Consider the following 5,086-nt stretch of genomic DNA (forward strand, 5'->3'; position numbering starts at 1 on the left):
ACTGCTAACACCTCTCGTCGTGTAGCACAATAATTTCGTTCGGATTTACTCAGGGTACGGCTTGCATAGCTGATTACGCTTTCCTCGTCACCCTGGATTTGTGAGAGTACCACCAATACCTACATCACTCGCATCAGTGTCCAATATGAACTGTCCCTCCGGTAGAGGGTAGGCCAAGAATGATGACCTTGTTATTCGAACCTTTAGTTCCACAAAAGCTCCCTCACAGTCAGTATCCCATGAGAATCTTCTGGCTTTCTCAGTTAATTTATACAGTGGTGCTGCTATTGAGGCAAAACCCTTGATGAAACGTCTATAGTACGAGGCTATTCCTAAGAAACTGCGTACTCCTCTGACCGAGGTCGGTGTAGGCCATTTCTTTATGGCTTCAATTTTAGCCGGGTCAGTCATCACTCCGGCATGCGAAACTCGATGCCCTAGATACAAGACTTCATCTTTGAACAGGGTGCAATTATCTGGTTTCAATTTTAGGCCTGCTCCTCATAATCGAACAAAGACTTACCTAAGGCGGTTGATCTCCTTCTCTACAGTTTTCCCATACACAATTATGTCATCTAAATACACCAGTAGTATATCACATTGCAATCCAGATAGAACGTGTTCTCTCAGTCTCTCAAATGTTGATGGAGCGTTACACAGCCCAAACGGCATTACCTTCCAGGAATACAGGCCCCCCCCCCACGCACTACAAATGCTCATTTATCTTTCGCCTAGGCATCTAATTCAACTTGCCAATATCCTGAGGGGAGGTCCAAGGTGGAAAACCACCTGGCTCCTGAAAGTGCGTCAAGTGAGTCATTTATCCTAGGTATGGGATAGGCATCTTTTATGGTAACTGAATTCAAACGCCTGTAATCACGCAAAAGGGCTTCTTTTTCGTGACCAAGACAACATTAGATGTTGTGATTGTTCTTGCTCAATCAGGCCTCTATCTAATAGGTTCTGCACTTGCTGGTTCATCTGCTCATTGGCCTCCATCGTCTGGCGCCGGGGTTGTTCCTTAATTGGTTGTGCCGTTCCAACATTTATAGGGTGTTTTACTTCGCCAGTTCTCCCTAAGTCGTAATCTCCTCTAGAAAACACATCTTAAAATTCAGCCAAAAGTGATGCAACTTATTCGTGGTAAATTCCGTCAATGGATGCCACGCTCCGCTGCAACAGATCACTAAGGTGCTCGGGTACTCGTCCGCTGCTAACAGGCGGCGCCTTCCCTGTATGTGTCGATTCGATTTGGTCTTCTAATATTGGTGTCAGCTTGCCAACTGTGGTTCCCTCTCGAAGGACTCGTCGTTCTTTACCAGGGTTAAAAACGCGTAACGGTAGTTGTCCGTCTCCAACCTTCAATAATGTCCTTGCTAGAATTAGGCCATTCTTAGCCAGCTCCTCTTCTTGGTTAGGTTCCACTATTCCTACTACCGGGCAGCTCGTCAACATTCGGGCGAATCCGATAAGTATGTGTTCATGACCTTGTAAGATCAGAGTTGTATCTTCTATAATCACGTTCGAATTAAACTTGGTACCTTCGGGTCCAGTTAAGCTAGTTGATTCCCTTCCAATTTTCATCTGGTGTTTCCCCAGGTCCAATAACGATCCACTTGATGTGATAATGTCCATTCCTAGTAGTACAACCACTTTTAAATTTGCAAAGGTTACTCGAACCGATTGAGATGTCTGACCAATCTAGTCCTACGTAGGCAAATCCTATGGTCTCTAGTGAGGTCCCATCTGCTTGTTGAAGGTTCCCCTTTGCTCTCTGAAGTTCTGGACGTTTTTCTTTGGGTAATTGGTAATATAAATTCGAGGACAAGACTGTGTCGGAGGCTCTTGTGTCGACTAGTAGAGCAGCCTTAATTCCCTAACTTTAGCTGGTACATACAATCCTTCTCTTGGGCTGTATTGTGAGTATGTCCTTTTCTCCGACTGATTTATTGTGTCGTTGAATGGGTTCTTCCGCATCCCTGAGTATTTGATGGGTCCTCGGTTCGTTCCAGCCTTCTCCCGACCCCTGGAGTCGGCTGCACGTCGTTTCCCGATTGACGTGTGTAATTTTTCGGGCAGCGTCGAGCAATGTGTCCCTCATGTCTGCAATTATAACACACCAATCTTCTCCTCTGCTGCCACATTTTCCCGTCCTGCCCAGCTGGGGTTTCGGGTACTGACGTCGTCTGTTTTGAACGCAGGTTTGCCTCTATACATCCCATCCAATCTGCTATTTTTCTCTCAAAGGCCACCAGCCATTCCACTGTTTTCTTGGGGTAGGTTCGGCTAACAGCGGGCATTGGCCTAGCGTCTGTAGGCCCAGTCCTGCTAATTCCTATAGGCCTAATCCACGGCGTTGAATTATATCCAACAGGTGGTCCTGCCGGGAATGAATAACGTCCTTCCGTTCCTTTCATTCCCTTCAGGTGGTCAGTGTTATCAATCGGCCCATCGTCTGGCCTGTTCCTCATCCATGGTGTTGAATTATATTCGGCACTTGTTGCTAAGGGATTCATGTCACATTGGATGGCCTGGTAGGCCTTCCATATTGGTCTCTCTTATCTCCTTGCCGTAAAATTTTATCTCGCCCTCCAGCCGCTGTATCTCCTGCCTTAAACATTCCAATGAATTTTCCATTCCTGGCCGTGATTCCCTAGAGAAATCCATGGTGTAGGCAAAATGATAAATATTCCTTGTGAGGGTAATCACTCACTTAAATTCGTCAGAATTCCTCTAATAATCCCTTTCGAGGGTGCGCTCGCAAAATTCGTCGGTGTTATTCCTTGCGAGGGTAGTTCACTCGCAATCCTGAGGTCTGGTAATAATGGTTATTCCTTGTGAGGGTAATCACTCACAATCCTAGGCCTAAAATCCATCTAGGCCTAAGGCCTAATAATAATCCTTGCAAGGGTGGTTCACTCACAAATATTCAATGCTCCCGTCCGTAACTAATGTATCCCACTTCTGACACCAGTGTGGCGGTTTCGGCCACGCCGTCAGATAATACGGATCGACTATTGAATAAACTTCAAACACAATTAACTGAGTTTCTCATAGCATTTATTGGATCAATAAAACTGGTACCATTATCAACAACAAATACAATGTCATACATGCGGAGCACACAGCAGCCGCCGACCGGTTCCCTTTAACACCGGAATTAAACTATAAGTAGGCCTGTCCCTTATTGGGCTCTCAATTCTTAATGACTGAGTTCGACTATAAACTATTTTATAGAATTACTACAGGTCCTACCTTACTTAACACTAATGTCGGGATTTCCCAGTTCTAAACTTCATGAGATCCAGAGCTCAACTACTACATGTCTTGGGCGATGGGTCTTAAGATTCCGACCCAGCTATTTTTAGATAGCCAATCGGCTCTCAGCATTAGGGAGTGGCCTAATCTATTTATAGAGGGGTGGACTGCACCATTTTGTTACAATATTAACATTCACAAAGCCACAGAATTATGATCAAATAAACAACAGCGTACTTAAGAATATGGCTTCTGTTTTAAGTTATCCTCTTACCAAAATCTTTCAGTTGTCAATAGACTCCTTAAAGTTCCTATCATTTTGGAAATATGCTAATGTCATACTGGTACATAAAAGTGGTTCTAAAAACTTATTTGCAATTATCGCCCAGTTTCCCTCCTGCGAACTCTCTCAAAAATCTTTTGAGAGAATTGTGTACGATGTCGTTTATACTTAGACCGTGGGTTGAGGCTCCAAAATCGGCTTAGTTTACGAATTCTGTGACCCACCGATTCGCGCTACTTGGCATTCGCACAAAAATGTCAATACTATTTTATTGAAACATAATATAATTGTCGGCAATCGTAAATTTGGGGAAACTGTAACCAAAAATGAGAATTTATCTTCGAAAAAATAATGTCGCTCACGAAAGCAGTACCCAATCACAGCACAGTTACCATACCTCTTAAGCATTGATGAGCTGCTATTAGCCAATCACAAACGTTCTTGTAAACTCAGTAACTAATGTAAACAATGTCGCGAGGAAAGTGACAATGTGTAGCAATTTGGACGAAAGTTCTCCGGTTTTAGTGGAATATTTCAATATGATATAAGTATACCAGCTTTTAAATAAAATACATTGGTAATAGCTGTAAGATTTTAGAGGTAGTAAATTGCATTTCCCGTCTTCTGTCGACTGTCATACCGTAGTTTTTTAAGCCAAAGTCGACCGTGCTGTACTGAATGTGTATTGCATACTTATCTAGGCCTACATATGCATAGTAGGAAGGGCAAGAAGTAATGTTCATCGACTTTGAATGAGACAGGAAATTCCTGTAAATATATAATATATTTTAATTGTATTTGGAATCGCTTTTTTTTTTCTATAATTAAAAAAATGTACATTTTAAAAGAAAACTGAGGCTGAATTACTTCAAAAAATAAGAACATTGAGGCTGATGTAAAATTTAAAATGTTTTTATTTGCATGCAATGTAAATAAATAACATTAATCAGTATTCCTTGCCATGCCTGTGATTTTTGTGTTACTGCTTGAAGACCTTGGTAATATGGACTGAATTAATGAATAAAAGTAAAGCAATTGATGATTCCAATAAGGTGAAACAAATAAATTTTTAATATACCTCAGTTCAGCCAGTTGCATCCCATCAGTACTTTCACTATCTCTGATCACTCACTGGGTATATACATTTAACTACACAACAGTAAACACAGGGTTGAAAGAAGTTTATGGCAAAAATTAGAACGTTTATATGAATATTATTGAAACATTGTAGCACATCATAAACCTACACAGAACTGCTTTAAACATAGCTGAATCAATCCAATCCACTTATAAACATGTGTTAAATATTACAATTAAAATATTATCAGTGTAACCAACCAGCATAAACAATTTAAAAGAAACTAGAAATAATGAAAGTTTTGCTGTATTCATTATCATTTATCAGCAAGTACTGTTCTGTTATTTTCTTCTTTTCATATTGCATTGTAAAGTACAATACAATGCAATTCAAAGAGTCAATGCAAATTTTTATAAAGAAAATAAATGTGTTGTTGATAAATGTTCATTATAAAGAAAATAAATGTG

This window comes from Anneissia japonica, unplaced genomic scaffold (assembly GCF_011630105.1).
Source record: "Anneissia japonica isolate Jap-2015-1 unplaced genomic scaffold, ASM1163010v1 scaffold288128_len588385_cov197, whole genome shotgun sequence".
NCBI lineage: Eukaryota > Metazoa > Echinodermata > Crinoidea > Comatulida > Comatulidae > Anneissia > Anneissia japonica.